The sequence below is a fragment of the Rattus norvegicus genome, chromosome 18 (genome assembly GCF_021556685.1).
Source record: "Rattus norvegicus strain SHRSP/BbbUtx chromosome 18, alternate assembly SHRSP_T2T, whole genome shotgun sequence".
Classification (NCBI taxonomy): Eukaryota; Metazoa; Chordata; class Mammalia; order Rodentia; family Muridae; genus Rattus; species Rattus norvegicus.
The window spans coordinates 42,899,896-42,920,208 of NC_141551.1; the positions used below are offsets into that span (position 1 = coordinate 42,899,896).

At 38.8% G+C, this 20,313-nt stretch overlaps 1 pseudogene; it reads left to right on the top strand.

Moving 5' to 3' along the window:
* Nucleotides 1-19,956, top strand: part of LOC147999781 (small ribosomal subunit protein eS10 pseudogene) — a 68,332-nt pseudogene extending 48,376 nt beyond the window's left edge.
* Nucleotides 19,957-20,313: the final 357 nt, after the last annotated feature.

Sequence of the window (20,313 nt, forward strand, 5' to 3'; positions counted from 1 at the left end):
CCAAGCTTGAAGTTCAAAATTTTGAAGATTGTATTTATGTAAAGTAAGGAAATTTTTTTAAGAATCTGACTTTTTTACTTGAACCCCATCACAAGCCACCTTTCCTCCTGTTTATCCCCTATTCCTTCTATTCCCCCTCTTCCTTCTTATGTCCCTTCCTTTAACACTTGGGTTCTCTTTGTATCTGTTGTCTCATCTTCTTTTATCTCTTCTTCCAGTTTATATATCCATATGGTGTCAACCAGTTAACCAGCTAGAGATCAGCATTCAGACTGAAGATAATTCTGTATTCACAAAGACACTGCTATAAAATCTCCAGGATGTCTGGTCTGGGTGAGTCTTCCAATTAACTAACAGTGTTAATGAATGCAGATCTCTCCACTCTACTTTTAGTTCCTCTAAGTTCAAGTCAGGGTCATTCCTTCTGACTTCTCTTCTTAGCTGCCAGTCATCCACAGCCTTTACACCCTCCTAGACCTGATCTGGTCTCTCTGGGAGGACTAGGTAATGGGTCATCCTGTGCTATTCTGATTCTAAAATTCATATCCCCATTCTTTCCAGTGTATAAACAGAACCCCTGCCATCCCTCAGCTTACTTTCCCCTTCAGGTTAGATGCTGTGTGTCATCTTTTGTCATGTTATGCTGACCTTGCTCGGTATGAGATTTTTATGCCAACTCAAAGTGTTTCTTCCTTTCTTATACTGCTAAGTGTTGAAATTTTTTAAAGATGCAAATAAATACTGGATTGACAGCTGAGCTGATTTAATTTCTTCATCATGGGCTGCAAAATGCTTCCTTGTTATACAGAATCCATGCCAAATGGCCTGTCCTATAAAAGAAAAAAATATTCGTGAGGGAAGCAGATGATTCTAAAAGTCAGGCAGCAATCAACACACAGACCCTTTGGAAGTCATCCGTCAGGAAATACAACCAGATAAAGCTGAGTCAGCACCACTTTCAAAGGTGGACAGAAATGACTATCACTAATCAGGCCTCATTGCTAAAATGATGGCTAGCAGATGAAGAATTGCTTGGGATTATACTACACTTAGAAGCAAAAGTAAGAACATATTAAATAATTTAATTTTGAAGCTAACTATATACTTTTAAAAACTGTTCTAACATTCTTTTTTGAATCGTGAATAGAAATACACTGTGTAAACCACTGTAATAGTTATTGATTTTTATTATCAACCATTCCAAAAAGTTTCTTCTCTCACATATGCCACTCAGAACCAGGCACTGAGAATCTTAAGAATTGCCTCTCGGTACTTTAGCTAACTAACATCTAAACGGCTGAATGCGTCTAGGCTGTTTACATGGATCATAAAGTGCTTTATGGATGGATGGGCTGATATGCTACAGAGGAGGCCATGTTTGCAGTTGAATATTTTGCCTATTCATCGTTTTTTATAAGTCTTCTGATGCTAACTCTTTGAGTTAAAAGACATGAGTTACAGAGGGCTATAAAGTTACGCAGCTGTTTGCAGAAGTGTTTTATGTGCGATGGGTGTTTATTTCTTTAATCGTGTAGGAAAAGTTGTCATTGTAAGAGGTCAGCCAGCTTGTCTTTGTCTCTCTTATGACAGGCAATGAACTGATGAAGACTTTCGGGTGCTTACATATTAATTTATTGTTTGGTGAGCAATACTAGGGTTTGGTTCATGAAAAAGATATCCTTGTACATACTTAACATATCCTGTTGTAACAGTTTTAACACCATGTTTTCATGGGTGAACCGTATCGTATGTTTCTTCTAAATTCCAGGATACAAAATTTAGCGCAATTCCTTTTGTCTATTGTACATGTATAGGAAAATGAAGCAGCATTTATTGTCAAACTTTGTACAACTAGATCCCATTTTTTCTATTTAAATGGGTTACTCTCTTATTTATCTTTTTAAAAAACATTTTCAAATAAGGGATTACCTTCTGTTTTGTCTTCTTAACATTTTTAGTTTCTCAAATCTTTCTGGTGTCTTCCTTTAAAATCACACATGCAGTCTGACTTTCAGTTTCCTGAAAATACCTCAAGCCTGAAAGTCAACAGATGTTGTGGTGCTAAGCAGTAGTAAACTTGTGTCTTTTAAAATTTTAAAAATTACAGAGACTTACTTCAAACATAAAGTAGCCAGGATCTGTAGCTAACATTTATATTTTAGATCTTTAAACAAAATGTTATGCAGAAAGTCACATAATTAAATTATAATTCCTTAGGACAAGGAAAAATAAATAAACACTGAATTAATAATTCCATAAAACTGCAAGGAACAAAGACAGTGTAAAGGTCAAGGGCAATGGGATATAGGTCATGGGAAACAGAACCCCAGGGAAACATATTTTACTGTTTGAGAAAGACCGCTCGCAGACATGCTTAATGTTAACTCTTAGTTAAGCTTCACACATGACCCGGACCCAGGAGCACAGTATGTGATGATGTTCATGCCTCTGCTTGTTTTCAGGACTTTCTCTATTCATCAGTTCTCAGACGTCAAGTGTTTTAGGAACAGTCAGAAGCCTACTCTGCCCAATCTTCTCAATCTTTCCCAAGGAATGGCTACCTTTATTTTCTCCTTTTGTGATAAGGAAGCTGGGTGAAAAGGAGACAAGACGAGAAGCAGCATCTGAAGTGACTCCATATCCAGGGATGGGTAAGTGTATGTGTTCATTCTGTCTACTCTGAGAATATTTCAGTCCTGTCTCCTGTCTGGCACTCTTTGAGCACCATAGGTCTCAAGTCATGCTGCTTCCTTAAAACAGATTTTTAGGCTATATTTGTTCTAATGAAAATGATTTGCAAGGTGTCCTGTCTGTCAGGAGAATTGTGTAGGAAATCTGTAATAAGACAGTTGCCCAAATGATTGTTACTCCATTGTCCATCTGACCTCAGAGGGGTGTTAGTCAAATAAGCATCTTTCCAGAAACACTACGTGACAGGAAACACATTTAAGAGGAATGTGGTGTTGAAATCAAAGGACTTTTTAGGGTTTTTTTTCTGTTTTCTGACTTAAAATTGCTTTTAAGTGGCTTCTTGACAGCTGCTAGAGCCTCAGTAGCATCGCTGGGTGTTTGTAATGTTTATGAGTAGATTCTATGTCATCTTGTCATAAAATGTGTGCTCAGCTCAAGAGTACAATTCTGTCTTGTGATATTGATAATTTTGCAAGCTCGTCTTTCCTATTTTAGAACTTTTGAAAAGCTTCTGAGAAAGCTTTTGTTTTTATTCTCCTACCTATCTCTGTACCATCCAATCAAATAGTCAGTAATGTTTATGTGAATAGCTAAAATTACCAACTGGAGTGAACATTTAAAGCCAGAATATCTTACATTGTGACAATACTTGAAAGTCACATAACACGTTGAGATATGAAGAAGAGTTATAAACTCTTTAAGAAATGAAAATTAGTCTCTCAGAATTTTCTTGGATTAGTTGTTGATTTCATCCTTTAAAACGTTTTCATTCTTTTAGTCACTTTAAAATGAGATAAATAAATACAATATTATCATTCTTATCCAGTGTTCACAAAAATATATGTTGAGAGAAGGGAACAGTTTCCCAGATTTATGGCTTTTGTATTGCTTTGGTTTTGGCTTTGGGCCTTTGCTGATACACGGGCTCAGGCTGGCCTTGAGCTCACTGTAGAGCTGAAGTTGAGCATCCACTACCATTCATCTTCTGCTTCCATTGCTTGAGAGCTGGGATGAGAGGTGTGTTCTGTTGGGTCCAGCTGCAGTTTTCACAAATAATTATTAAGTTATTCAAGATTACTTGGGGAAACATTGAAAATATACTGTAAGGAAAAAATAAAACATCATCCTTACCTTTTATCTCCTACCCTCTTGGTTAATGTCAAACATTGTTGATTTGGTATTGTTGCTTATTCATTTCTTTTTTAAGTATATGTGATATTGTTTGATGCAATTGTATATATGAATGTGCATATACATTATATATTTATAGCTATATACATGCACACTTTAGAATAAAGTCAACTGTTCTACGAATATCCTTTCTCTCCTTTTAAAAAATAATGTACACTTTTTTCTCTATCTTTATTAAATTGGGTATTTCTTATTTACATTTCAATTGTTATTACCTTTCCCAGTTTCCAGGCAAACATCCCCCTAACCCCTCTCCCTCCCCTTCTATATGGGTGTTCCCCTCCCATCCTTCTAAATGTGACTCTATAGTATAGTTGTCCATGTGTAGTGACCATTGACCATAAAGTTATTTCCATTGCTACTTCATAACTATACTTTTGCTACTGTTATGAATGGTAATGTAAATATCTGATATTCAGGATATTTGATATGTGAATCCTGTGAAAGGGTTGCTCAGCCTCCTAAGGAATCGTGACCCTTAGGTTGAGAACCGCTGGTTTATGTTGTACCACTCAGTTTAAACTTTAACCTCATCTCTTAAAACAAACTAAGGCTACAACATAATGAATCTTGGACTTTATTTCTCCTACTCTAGCCTTGGCTTATGGAAGGGGCTTAGGACAGAGCACAAGAGTCCCTTTTGTTCTCTTGGTTTACAGTATTGTCACCATGCTCACTCAGACTATGGTACTGATGTCCCTGCCCTGGTGTGACAAGGAATAGTTGCTTTGCCTACATAGTTTTCACAGTGCCTTCATCAGATCTTCCCCACAACACATAGCACTAAGTGCTCCTGTCCTTCCTCCAATTCCCACCATGAGTTAACTTGTGATAGTTTCCTGCTTTAAGGATCTCCTGGCCTGATGGACAGAGATTCTTAGGGTTCAAAGGAGAATTTTGAGTTAATCAGATGTAAGTTATTATGTTATTTTCTCACATGGAGGGATGAGATGAAAGCCCTACCAAAGCTGTGTAAATACATGCCTTGGGCTGAGCACAGAGCTTTCTGTTTTACTGTCATTAACTATCCCTATGCCCAAGCATGGAAACTTCTTGTCTCCTTACATTCTAATCTTCCAAGCTGATTGATTCAATCCAGGTTCTCTCAGCTTCTCATTGAATTGCTCTACTTGGCCTCCTGTTAATTTTAGCAATATGTTTTAAACTCTACTTGGCCTCATACTAACTTTAGCAATGTGTTCTAATTTTCTGGCTTCTTCTCCTTCTCTGATTAGTCTTGTCTTTACCTGTGTCTAGCTTGTTCTCTCTGCTCCTGTCTTTGTAAAACTGCCACATGCCTTTCTCTCCCTGTACCACTCTAAAGTAACCTCTCTTTCCTGTTGTTCTCATGAGAGTTGGGTAGATTTGACTTATTCTGTCAAATCTTTGTCTGATTAGCCACTTTGCTGCCACTCGATTACATGTCACTTTCAAAGATGGCTGCTTCCTTCTACAACCTAACTTTACCTTCATTGTTAGGGATTAAAAGTGTGTATTAAGGGCGTGTCTGTATGCCAGGCAGATCATACTGTAATCCAAACTGTGTCTGCATTTCAGCCAGATCACATAACTTAGAAGGTCTTCGGATGTGATCTCTGCCAGAGCAGCCGTGTTGCTGCATTAAAATTTCTTTACAATTAGAACAACTTCTGTGACATTCCTTAATGTTTTTGACCCCCTAAATAACACTACTCCCTGTTCCACTGGTGAATAGCAATGTTACCCAGATGGGTCATGCATGATATGGCCTGAGTTGTGGAACAAGTGAAAGAGAACTCTCTCATGGTCCATTTGCAAATAAAAAGAACTTAGAGCAGACACAATGAGAGGTCTAAAGCTTGGAATGTATCAGATCTGACCTTTAGACATAGTTCCTTTACTTTCTAATTTATGCAGCTTTTTATTTATATCATAAAACCTCCTGGCCTGCCTGTAAACATATATTAAACAGTATTTGGTATTCCAATGAAGGCCTCTCCATTCTCAATAATACCAGCACACTAACAATAGTAATAAATAATAACTAATAAGTAATAATAATAACAATAGGACCTACATCTCCCTAGCACATATGAAATAGAAAGGTACTTGATACACTGATAATGATACAAGTTGGAACCACAGGATGCAGAGTGGGAACATCACCATGTAGTTTTAATAAGCAGTCTTATCACTGGATTCTGGTCACAGATATTTCTAGATGTGTTACTAGAGTCCAGAGCTGGATGGGTTCCTCATTTTCAAGATGGGCAAGGGATTAGACAGGTTTACAAATAGAAGAGGATTTTCTTTTCATTTAATCTGCAAAGGTGCCACTTCCAGATCAAAGGACAGGATGACACACATGAAAAAGTTACATCAGATGAGAGTAGAGTTAGAGAAAAGCATCTCAATAACTTCACAGGTGTTCCATTGCTTAAAACACTTGCAGTTTCCTTGCTCACCCACCATGGTGCAGAATTCACAATCTTACACTCAGCGATTTGGCACTCATGAGATCCAGTTGAGGAAGGAACATGAAAAACACAGTGAGGACAGAATCCTTAATATTCCCAGAAACTCTTTTTGAGGCTCAAGGTAAGTGGTGACAGCAAAATCCTTTCTTCCTTGAAAAATTCAAGCCGAAAGATATTTTGAAGTTTTTAAAATGACTGCATGAGCAGTGAACATCAGCATTGTTTCCCCATAATAGGAAAACATACCGAGCAGGTTAGATGCAATTTTGTGTTGAGAACTAGGGAATTTGAGATGAGTGAATGGGGAGTATTTAGCAGGGAAAGTAGCAAAGAGAAAGGGACCTACACGCTTCAGCATCAATTCTGACCCTGCTGAGGCTTTCCAGGAAGAGGAGGGTGGCAGTCCTAGATGACAGCTGTTCCTGCACGTGAATGACCACATGAAGAGTGTTATTATGTCACTCTTATGTTCGTCTTATGTGGGTGACATCGTTTTCTTCACGAACAGAGGGAGGAAAGTGAATAGTCTTTGATGGATTTAGAGAAAGGAGAAAGAGAATTTGACCTGATTTGACATCAGTTGGTAAAATGTTGGTTCAAAGACCATTAATTACACCCATTTTGTGAGCACTACTTAGAGGGTTTTAAGTATTGGTTTCCTAATTACATTAGGCCTTACAGACTTTGATGACAGTATTTAGTTGTGAGTTCTTTTCACCCCACTAGTAACCTAATAAAACAACAAAGATAATGAGAATTTCCCCCTCCCTCCCCCCTCTCTCCCTCTCTGTAGTGCAATTACTACTATATTTTCCTAGGTCCTTGTAGTATTAAAAAATGAAGATGTGAATAGAGAATTGCTATAATTTAAAAGGAATTAGGTGGAATTTACACAACCCAAATCCTTATGTCTAAATTTAGAGCTCAGTAGTAAATATTTATTATGTACTAAATGTTACATGAAAGTGGGCCAATTAACACAAGACTTTGTAACACAAGACCTTTGGAAACGAAGGTCGGAAGGTATCCTTTCAGATTCATGCAGCTACACTCTGATGCTCCATTTCATTTAACTGTCTGCATGGGGTCTGCTGATTTAGGGATTCATGTAATTTTTTTTAATTGGAATCACATCCATCTTCATTTCCTCTAATGGCTTTCTGTTCCCAACTACTAATTTGATACTAGTTTAGAGTGATTTGCTATTTCTTTCTTTTCCTCATTTGTATAAAGTTCTGTTTTTGCTCCGATTAAAGGGAAATTTTTATGGCTTTAAATGACATGGGTTGCTTCCACTTTCTTTTTCTGTTGAAACTGTGGATATATTTATCATAAAACTCATATCAATCATTGATCACTTCCCATGTGCTGTAGGAGAGACAGTGCTGAGCCCTTATCTTACCTCCATTCATCATCCCACTGACCTTGACTGTGCTATTATGATTGTTCTCATTTTATAGATACAGGAAAGAGCTATGTTAACTTGCAGAACTAGGATTCATTCTGCCACCATCCCTGCCTCCGGGCTAATCTCTAATGTTGAGAAGCTTTCGGTTTCAGTTCTTTGTGCTTCCTGGGTACACATGATCTTTGAAAGGGACACAAAGCTAAGGATTGAACCCAGTGTCTCCAATGTGTTAAGTAAGCACCCCAGGACTGAACCGTATAGAGACCACACCCCAGTCCACGTTTTGGGTTTTTGCTTCAAATACTAATTATATGATTCTGAGCAGTGTTTTGTTGAATGTGAAGTCCCCTGAAACTCCAGCATCACATCTGTATCCTTTTGGTTGATATTTCCATGGCAATGGAGGAAGCATCTCAAACATCACTGGTCAAGACAGAACTGCTGCTTCCTAAGGCTCCATAGTGAATTTCTGTCAGTCTTTCTCCTCCCTGTCAATATCTTAGTATTCCTCCTAGTTCCTCAAAGCAAACTCATTGGACTTTTATAATTACCCCCTTCTCTCTCAGATCCATGGCCAATCAGACAGTCAGTACTACCAGCTTTCCTTGTACAATATAGTTCAAATATCTCTTCTTTTACTCATATCCACATTACCATTTAATATAGGATTTCTTCGTGTTTTCCCAGTTTAAGACAGGAGGCTTCATATACATTTCAGTTCTATTTCTGTCCCTCAAATATGTCAATACAACAATAATAGAGATGTTCTAAAATGATAATTACATTATAAATTTACCCCCACTGTGGCTTTCTGTGATACTTAGGATAGGTCGGAATCTCTCATTCATCATGTTCCTTTCTGTGTTACTCTTATCATCCAGATCTTAGGCTCAGCAGCAATCCTTAGTGACATTGTCACTCATAATTCAATGACAAGCAAATCCCCACATGACCTGTAAAAGCTGGGTCCCTTGATAATTGCTTACATATTTTTGATTTTTTTCTGCAATATGGATTCCACGGAACAAGCATTGACAAGGCAGGACATTTTTGTTGTCTCTTTTCATTCAGCACATGTGCTTCTTGAGAACAGACAAGATAGCAACAGAAAAAGATAACAAAATTATTTTTAAAGACTTATCCCATATGTGATAATGCCAACCTGTAATTCCTGCACTTGGGAAGCAGAGGCCAGGTGATGGTGAATTTTAGGTCAGCCTGGATTACAGAAAAACTTTGTCTTGTAGAACAAGTAACAAAGAACCCAAACAAACTTTTTATATGGCACGGAACTTGAGGAACAAAGAGCTAAAATCTTAGATAAGGTCATTTCCTTTTGTGTTCAGGTGTGCTGAAGAATAGGCAAATGTGACTAGATATCCTGTCCCATGATAGGAAGAGGCAGAGAAAGGCTCCCCAGTATGGTCTTTTGTTCAGATTCTCCTTGGACTTTCCCACTCCATCCTCTGAGTTTGGAGCCAGTCCTCTCTGAAATTCAGATCTTTAAGGCAGGATCCTGTGCCTTTCTGTGAAGAAGAGTGATTCTAAATTTTGGGACTTACCTTGAAGAAAAAAAATGTTGTGGTTCTCAGGGGAGAAAGAGGACAGACAGTCACGGCAGAAGAGACTTTGTTTCAGGAGTGTTTCTAATGTCTGCCAGCTGATGAGCCTTTGTATGCCAAGTTTTCATGCTTTGGGAAATAATGACCTGATTTCCAGGACCAGCTTGCTTATTTCTGTACTCCAGTACCATACACATGTTAATAAATATAACAAAAATTTATATTTCAAAACATAATCTCTTAACCAGCATTGCCAATTTGAAACATATTTGTTTTCATGCTTTGTTAACAATACGTTTCTAGGCTCAGTTGGGAAGGTGGTTATCTGGGACACATAAAGCCAATGCTGATCTTAGGTATATTAACCACGCATAGTGGTGCATACTTGTAATTCTAGCACTCTGGAGGTATAGGATATAAAGAGGTAAATTTCTGGAAGAGAAATTGCTGGAACAAATGCAAACCACATTTTAGATTTTATTGATATTGTGGAATTTACTTCTAAAAATATAATATTTACCAACAATAGATGAAACTTTCTGTCCTTCTATTTCCTTGACCTGAGTGGATATTTTAAAGTTTTCCCTACTTTTGCTAATCCCCAAAGTGAAACATGGTTTTTTCGTATTCTCTAAATCTGCAATCATTCATTACTGTGGGCTAGAACACAGTTTCAGAATTTAATGCAACCATCTTCCTTTTTTCTATGAATTGCCCTTTACCTCTTTTTATTAACTAATTCTTTTTTTCTCTACTTCTTTTCCCATGGTCTTATAGGCTCATGTGTTTGAATACTAAAATCCTATTTGAACCAGTTTGAGAAGGATTAGGAAGTGTGACCTTATTGGAGGAGTGTGCTACTGTCAGTGGGCACTGAGTTTTCAGAAGACTTCTACCATCCTTAGTTCATTCTCTGCTTTTTATTTGAGGTTGGAGATAAGAGCTCTCACCTGTTCCTGCTGCCATGACTTTTGCTCTAGCATTTTGGACTGTAACCCTCTAGAACTGTAAGCCCAATTAAATATTTTATTTTAAGAATTTCTCTGGTCATGAGATTTTATCATTGTGAAAGAAAAATAGTTAATGTACATGCCATCAAAGATTAAGGTACATTGGTGTGTGTGTGTGTGTGTGTGTGTGTGTGTGTGTGTGTGTATCATTTTCAGGTTATGAGAACTCTAATTCTGTTCTCACTGCATAGAAAATTCCACTTTCTTAAGTTAACAGGGAAATTGATTTAATTTTTTTCTGTGCTTCTGTAATAAGGACCTAATTCTATGATTTTAGTTTAGTTTTTCTATTTTATTCCTGTTATTTACCTTTTAAAATCATTGTATTTATTCTTTGTAAGTTTCACATCATACACTCCAATCATACTTATCTCTCCATTTCTTTGTATCTACCCTCTGATCTTGTAACCCCCCCAAGAAAAAACCCAAAACCAAACGCAAAAAAAACCTAAAGCATATAAAATATACCATCATGAAAGCTATAGTGTATCACAGTGCATCCCATAGTATATCCTTTTCTCTATACATTGTTACTTGCAAATGCTTATTGTAATGAATCATTGGTCTAGTTCAAAGCCCCTGGTTTCTTTTACACAATCAATACTGGTTTTGCATTGGGGCTCCTCTTGGGTATCCTGTTGTTGGCCTGTGTCATGGAAATCCTGCAGCTTTGAATATGAAGGATTGGTTCCTTCACATACTCCAGAAATTTACAGATGAGTTAGATTTTCTGGTGGATCAACTGAAGCCCTGGTTTTAGTCCTAGGTGGTAGCTGACTTGGTCAGCCCACCAACTCTTCTGGGCAAATTCTCCAGACCTGCTTTAACAAGCTCACCCAATGCTGCAGCCAGCAGAGGGCAGGGTCAGCTCTCTTGCTCTCATGCCATCAGGACTGGCTTACCTACACCCATACAGTACCAAAGCCAGCTCTTCTGTGCTGCCCAGGTAAGGTTCAGAGCGTGCTCTCCTTAGTGCTGCTGTGGGAAGGGCAGGGTCAGCTCTCCAGCTCTTATGACCTCAGGGACAGCTCTCCCAACTACCACAGATGGATGGGGCCAGGGGCAATGGGCCAGATGAAGAAGACACACTTTTGTGCCTATGCTACTTCACGTCAAATGAGTGGTAGAACCAGTTATCTTGTGCTCTAATTCTCATGGCTGGCCCACCTGCAACCACACCACCAGGACCAGTTCCACTGTGCTGCCCAGGTGAGATGCAAGACCTTCTCTCCTGAGTCCTGCAGCCAGTGAGAGGCAGGGAAAACTCTGCACAACCCTTGGACAGCAACATGATTCCAGAAGGTAATCCAGACTAGGTTTTTTGTTTTGTTTTGTTTTTTTCCAACATATGGCCTCTGGTGATAAGCCAGGAGCATCATTGACACAGACTCCTGATGATGCATGGTCATGGACCATGGTCATGGACCCAAACATGGCTTGCAGTGGCAGCATAGGCTGAGACTTCACCATGATCTCAGGTGGTGGGGCAGGCTCCTCACTATAGGCTATTCATCTTCATCTTTGTTTCTCCAGTTCCATCTCTCTTCCTAACACTCAAATTCACATGCTTACTCTCCCATGTGTGTACCACATACTTGCTCATTGTAGTGTTTAGCACTATGGGTGCTCCCCATGTCTGTTGGGTCTTTGGACATCCTCTTTTGTGCATGACACATGGCAAGGCAGTGAGCAGGACTCTGGATGTCTTCCTAGTCCTATGCTGCATTGCATAATGACAGACAGAACATTGAGTGTCTTCTCCCCACCTGTGCCAAGTAACATAGTGGCAGACAGGTCTCTGGGAGTCCTCTTGTTCAAGTTTTAAAGTAGCAAGTTCTTGGGATAGAGGTAAAGTTGGATAGTGCTTGTTAAGCATGCATGACACTCTGGGTCAAAAACCCAGTACTATATCAACCAGACGTGGTAGCCCACTTCTTTATTCTTACAAGCTTGGAAATAAAGGTAGGAGTATTGAAAGTTCAGGATCATCTTGACAACATACTTATTTGAGACTAGCCTGAGACATATGAGACCTTGTGTCAAGAATAAGTATTATATATTTTCATGAATTCACAAATAAGTAATTAAGAGAGAATCTTGAAAAATGACATTTTTCTAAAAGTTAAATAAGGTAGATCTGAGATTAGCTCAGGTAGTAATTGGGAAAGACAAATAAAATCTACCTTGAAGATGAGACTGGCTAGAATCAGGCATAAGAATACTAAGACAATTTGACTAGCACTGTTCCAAAGAAGTGAAAGTAACACAGTGAGCTTCAAAACTGGATAATCAAAAACTCAGGTGACAGCAAATGCTGGCGAGGATGTGGAGAAAGAGAAACACTCCTCCATTGTTGGTGGGATTGCAGACTGGTACAACAATTCTGGAAATCAGTCTTGAGGTTCCTCAGGAAATTGGACATTGAAGTACCTGAGGACCCAGCTATACCTCTCTTGGGCATATACCCAAAAGATGCCCCAACATATAAAAAAGACACGTGCTCCACTATGTTCATAGCAGCCTTATTTATAATAGCCAGAAGCTGGAAAGAACCCAGATGCCCTTCAACAGAGGAATGGATAGAGAAAATGTGGTACATCTACACAATGGAATATTACTCAGCTATCAAAAACAATGACTTTATGAAATTCATAGGCAAATGGATGGAACTGGAAAATATCATCCTGAGTGAGCTAACCCAATCACAGAAAAACACACATGGTGTGCACTCATTGATAAGTGGATATTAGCCCAAATGCTTGAATTACCCTAGATGCATAGAACACATGAAAATCAAGAAGGATGACCAAAATGCAAATGCTTCACTCCTTCTTTAAAAGGGGAGCAAGAATACCCTTGGGAGGGAATAGGGAGGCAAAGTTTAGAACAGAGGCAGAAGGAACACCCACTCAGAGCCTGCCCCACGTGTGACCCATACATATACAGCCACCAAACTAGATAAGATGGATGAAGCAAAGAAGTGTAGGCCGACAGCAACTGGATGTAGATCTTTCCTGAGAGACACAGCCAGAATACAGCAAATACATAGGTGAAAGCCATCATTAAGCCACTGAACTGAGAACGGGACCCCTGTTGAAGGAATCTTAGAAATGACTGAAAGAACTTGAAGGGGCTTGAGACCTCATATGAGCAACTATGCCCACCAAACCAGAGCTTCCAGGGACTAAGCCACTACCCAAAGACTATACATGGACTGGCCCTGGGCTCCAACCACACAGGTAGCAATGAATAGCCTAGTAAGAGCACCAGTGGAAGGGGACGCCCTTGGTCCTGCCAAGACTGAATCCCCAGTGACCATGATTGTTTGGGGGAGGGCGGTAATGGGGGGAGGATGGAGAGGGGAACACCCATAGAGAAGGGGAGGGGCAGGGGCTAGGGGGATGTTGGCCCAGAAACCGGGAAAGGGAATAACAATCGAAATGTAAATAAGAAATACCCAAGTTAATAAAGATGAAAAAAATCAACTGAAATAAATAAATAATAAATCAGGAAAAAAAACTGGATAATAAGTGTTAAAAGTATGGAACAAGTCACAAAGTGTACTTATTAATTTATTTTCTCAAATTCTAGTTATCTTCAAATGTATACAAAACATCAAGCTTTTAAAGGTATGACCTTGATTTAAGAAAAATAAAAAAGACAAGACATTGATACTGAGCTATCAATGTCTTAAGTTAAAGTGCCACTATCAGAGTGCATAGTAAGAAAATGCACCTACAATTGTGGAGCTGTTCTGTGTTGTATAAGACTGGTGCTTCAGACATATGTGGGTGCTTTTCTAATGAATGACTTGTAAACTTGAATCAGAAATATGCAAGTCTTCTTTTCCCAAGCTCTGTGACTTTGTAAATTGCTTAACCTTTCTGACTGTAGAGTGTTGGAGGCCCTGCATTCAGTGATGTTTACATGGGAGCTTGAAGTCGCTATAGCAGATGCTAGCTGCCTGATGGGAAATGCAGATGCAACACACCAGGCTGCTTTTGTCCTCGCTAGCATTATTTTCAGAGGATATGGTAGGATACAACTTTTTAGTAATACACACTGGTTTCAAGGAGTTATTGGGGAAGTAAAACTAATTTAATAACTATTAAGTAACTCTGTTAATAACCTGATTCAACTAAATGCATTGCCTTTAGCCTGATGACTGTCTCTGAATACTCCTTTAAAGGTGAAAACTTAAATGCTATTGAGTTCTATAGAAGGCAGACCTGACATATACAATTGTCCATCATTGTCCTTTGGATAATTTCAGAACTATTTTATTTACTTTCATAGAATAGATATCTTATAGATGATGTTTGAATGTTGAATTTAAAATAGTGAGTGATTAAAATATGGCCTAGTTTCTGTAATTTGTGCATGTACGTATGCACGCCTAAGAACTCAGAAAAGTGACATAGTGTTTTCCAAATATAAATTTAATTCAGTTTAGATTTCACTTTAGTAGTCTATGACCTACAGAATGCCATTTATTTATGATGTAAACATTTTGAGTCCTATTTCTAAGTATTTACTTACTTGATTGTAAATATACCAGTCTAAACTGAATGCCATCTCCAGGGAGAGGAGAATACCATCCAGTGTAGCGAGAATATATTGTGTATTGGATGGATGCATCACCTGTCAGTTAGAAAGTTTATAGCCTATGACTCAGAAATTAAGGTGCAGTGTTTAGGAGAGAGAAAGGATTCTGGGGTAGAGCCAGGTGGGAGATATGCCAGGAAGATGTGATGAGACAGATGCATGGTACCTGAGTACTGGTAACCAGCTACTTTGCAGAATGTAGGCTAGAATAAGGTGGATATTTTTCTTATATCTAGTCAGAGATTTTGAGTCTGGGTCTTATTTCTAGGAGCATGGGGCTGGGAAGAACCAGGGCCTAACTTCAACAGACCAGTCTGATAGACGTTGAATTCAGAGTCAGGAGGCCTAGATTCTAGTCTCTCAGTGATCTTTGTAAGAGGATGGGCATGGAAAGTCATTCTAAGTAGAGATTTGTCTATTTCATTGCCTTCTAATGGGATTTAATGGAATCAATAGGTTAGAAGTGGTTTTCATGAGTTATAATGATAGTGTGGATTGAATGAGAAATTCCCACCCACACCATATATTTGAGTATTTGAAATCTTCATCCCCAAGGGATGGTGCTGTTTGGGTTGCAGGGGAGGGTGGCTTTAGAAGTTTAAGCCCTTCTGGAGGAAGTATGTCATGTGGCGGTGGGCTCTGAAGATTGACATCATTGCCCTGCTTCTCTCCATCTCTGCTTCCTGTGTGTGTGTGTGTGTGGGAGAAACATGATCTTCTCCCTAGAACTATAAGCTAAAATAAACATTTTTTTCCAACGTCACTTTTGGTCATATATTTTATCACAATGTCTTAGTTAGGGTTTTACTGCTGTGAACAGACACCATGACCAAGGCAACTCTTATAAGGACAACATTTAATTGGGGCTGGCTTAGAGGTTCAGAGGTTCAGTCCATTATCATCAAGGCGGGAGCATGGCAGCGTCCAGGCAGGCATGATGCAGGAGCTGAGAGTTCTATATCATCATAGAACTGAAGGCTGCTAGTGGATGACTGACTCCTAGGCAGCTGGGATAAGGTTCTTAAGCCCATACCCAGAGTGGCACACCTACTCCAATAAGACCACAGTGCCACTCCTTAGGCCAAACATATTCAAACCATCATACCACCACCACCACCACCACCACCACCACCACCACCACCACCACCACCACAACAACAACAACAACAACAACAACAACAACAAAATAATAAAAGATTTTTCTTCCAAGAAGTTATAGTGTGCTGACATGATCTCTCCAGATTTTGTCCACTAGAGTAAAAACCCTTAATAAGTAGTAAAATCAAGGTTTTTTTCCCCCCTCTTTTGCTAAATCTTTGACTGTGCTTGGTTTTGTGTTGTATCTTGAACTTTAGACAGACTCATACTTTGGTGTAGACAGGCAACATCAGTTACCACTGATGAAAGGAAAGAGGCCCAGGAAAGGCCAACCAAGAAGTGGCTATACTTCAGGAGTCAGCAGGAAAGCAGATGTTAATGATATTGACAGATCTCTAATTAGTCAGGTGACAGAGTTGGCTGTATAATCTTCACCCACTTACTTTGATGAAATGCCACAGTGTTCTTATTAAACACAAGTAACATTTGCTTTGATCTTGGCAGTGGGTAAAGAGTCAGATTTTGAATTAAAATGAGGACTTTGTGAAGATCACACTCACCTTAGGATCCCGATGCTTAGAAATAAAATTTGATTTCATTAAGTTTGGCCTATTTAAAGTTAATTTGACTTAATACTGAAAATCATTACTAGATTTTAATTTGATATTTACAATCAATGGTAAATAATTAAGAAGAACAATGGTCCATTTACTTAACAGCGGTGTTAAAGTCCTTGAACACATCCTACTGGGAATCAGGAAGCAGGGAAATCCAAAAGGATGGCTTGTTTCCGTGAGATTGAAAGCCACAGGGTTTTTGCTGTTGTGTATGTGTTCTGATATTGGAGAGAATATGAAAATTCAACCTTTTACCTAATTTGCTTGTCATAAAGAGACATATTAGGCATTACATTAGTGCCCTTCGTTTTTATAGCTTCCCAGAAAAGGATGCTGCTTAAGTGAGTGAAATGTTATAAGAATATTTCACATTTCCCATACTCGCTGATCCTTCAGTTAAATTCTCATTTAATTTAATTTGAATTTAAATTCAAAAAAGGGAATCCATCTTCTGAATTATTATAGAGCTGTAGTATATTATATTATCTAATATATTATAAACCATAATATAAAAATGTGATACCATTTGTAACCAAATTTTACATCAGCAGTGTAAAACTACTTTGTACATCATAATGACTCTTTTTTTTCTTTTTTTTTATTTATTTATTTTTTTTTATTAACTTGAGTATTTCTTATATACATTTCAAGTGTTATTCCCTTTCCCGGTTTCCGGGCAAAATCCCCCTCCCCCCTCCTCTTCCTTATGGGTGTTCCCCTCCCAACCCTCCCCCCATTGCCGCCCTCCCCCCATAGTCTAGTTCACTGGGGGTTCAGTCTTAGCAGGACCCAGGGCTTCCCCTTCCACTGGTGCTCTTACTAGGATATTCATTGCTACCTATGGGGTCAGAGTCCAGTGTCTCTTTTATGAATGGAAAAATACACGAAAAATATATTAGGACATTCTAAAATTATTACACAAACATTTGTAGCAAACTTATTAACACTTCTTAAAATTTTTTAGGAAGGATCTCACTAAGTAGCTCTTGGCTGATCTGCAATTCACTGCATATATCAGATTGGCCTTGAACTCATAGAAAGCCACTGCCTGTTAGGACACAGGTCTGCACTTTTTATGCCCAGCCCAACACATTTTAAAAAAATACCCATTTCTAAAAATATAATAATCTATACATTTTCATTATACACACTTTCAAATACTATACTTTATATATCAGGTACTATAGAACATTCTAGGAATCTAAGGAAAAGTAGTTAAAATTATTCTACATTCTTATTTACATAAGGTAATAAATACTATAACCAGTTGCAACTTCTAAGTAGGGCTGTGAAGGGAAGGAAATAAGCAGAGAAATGGATTATTGGCAGGCAGAGAACTACTTTTCTACTTCATTTTACAGACAAAGGTGTAGAAACAGAAAGTAGTTAACCACATGTTGATGGTCCCTGGCCAGCTGTGATTAACCCAGGATATCAGAACTAAAGCATATGTTACATTACAATATGACGACACTAAAACAATACTCACTGAACACTTTCTTAGTGAATAGTAGGAACAAAATATTTATTCAGGGAATTTATTTTTGTCAAGTTTCATGTTATTATTTAGAAAAACCCATTATTCCTGTGTGCTCATATCAAGAACACAGAAAGAAGAACTCAGAAACAACCCTGTTGTGAGAGTTTGATAGTTACCAGAGTATCCTTCACAAACAGTCACAAAAGCACTAAATATTAAGCAAATAGTGCTGAACAGTTAATTATTCACACAGGGAGAAATAAAAACAGACCCCAAACTGAAATCATATGAAATGACCAGTACCCAACGTTTAAAGGGCATTGTCGCTTGTCTGCAGCTGTGATCAACTGTCTCGACATGAGCAACTCAGGGAAGGATAGTTATGGTAACTTAATTCATAGTTACAGTCCATCATGGTGGGGAAGTCTAGGTGGCAGGGGCATCAAGCAGCTCTGAAGTCAGGGAGAAGTGGACAGGGAGTGTGCTTAGCTCTCTTTCTTCTTCAAAAATAAAGGTTTAATTTTCATGAGAATTTTTCCAAGAGTAGTATATTTATATGTATTTAACATATATAAATATATGAATATTTAAAATATTTGTTATGTTAATATAATTTGTATTGTTTTATATATTTAATATATACATAAATATTTAAGTGAGTACTATATTTATATCACATCTATCCCTCTATGTCCTGTTTTGAATTTTTCTTTTAACTCCCTACTCACTCTCAAATTCCTGACTTTTTCAATTATATGTAGATGTATGTGTGTATGTGTATATGCGTCTCTGCCTCTGTCTCTGTCTTTGTCTCATTGTGTGTGTGTGTGTGTGTGTGTGTGTGTGTGTGTGTGTGTGTGTGTGTGTGTGTGTGTAGATGCATGGCTATATCTACAACCCACTGAGTCCATTTAGATTTACTCATATGTACATGTGTTTAGAGCTGACCACTTGGGACTGGAGAACCTACCTGGGGACTCATCCATAAAGAAGACTGATTTGCCTTCTCTCAGCACTGATTGCCTATAATTTTTCATCGAGGAGGGGAGCCTTGTGAGATTTTCCCCTATCCAACTTGGCATGCCAATTGGGGTTCTGTTTAGACAGACATATATTTCTGAGATTTCATGGGTACAGCTTCCCTGCTATAAACAGAAGACACACTCCCTCAGGAGATGTTCATGTTCTCTGGCTGTTAGCAATCTTTCAAGCCCACTTTCTATAAACCTAGCTGAGTTATAATTGTAGTGGTCGTGTTATAAATGTATTAATTACGGCCTCTGCTTCGGACCCTGCAGCCACCGCGATGTTGGTGCCAAGAAGAACAGGACTGTCATCTATGAACTCCTTTTTAAGGAAGGGGTGATGGTTGCCAAAAAAAGGTGTCCACATGCCCAGACAGCCCTAGCTGGCAGACAAGAACGTGCCCAACCTTCACGTCATGGAGGCCATGCAGTCTCTCAAGTCTTGAGGCTACGTGAAGGAGCAGTTTGCTTGGAGACATTTCTACTGGTACCTCACAAATGAGGGCATCCAGTTTCTCCAGGATTACCTACACCTACCTCCGGAGATCGTGCCTGCCACCCTGCACCGCAGTCGTCCCGAGACCGGCAGGCCTTGGCCCAAATGTCCAGATGGTGAGAGACCTGCAAGATTCACAAGAGGGGAAGCAGACAGAGACACCGACAGAAGGAGTTCTGTGCCCCCTGGAGCTGACAAGAAAGCTGAGGCTGGGGCTGGCTCAGCAACGGAATTCCAGTTTAGAGGGGCTTCGGTCATGGATATGGTCAGCCACCTCAGTGAAGTTGGAGATTATGTTGTGTTGAATAAACTTTAAAGAAAAACTTGAAAAAAAATAAATGCATTAATTAGATCTGAACACCCCATGGTCACCTGTTCTCAGTTTGGCCTGTTATACCTTTCCACAAAGGCCTTTATCTGCTGCAAAAAGTTAATTTGAGGGGTGAGAGCCCAAGTTATGTGAAGGTACAACGAAAAGTATTAATAATATCATTCGAAATTAGACTGACTTAGGAAAGAGGCAGAGGTAGGTTCTCCTCTATGACCTCACCAGTCACAGGTAGTTGGTTATGTTTAGAGTACCAGTCATAAATCTCACCTTGCTGAGGAGGCTTTACGGTCAATGAAAGAGCTACTTGCTACCAGTAAGGTGAAGGTGCCACTATTGTACAGTT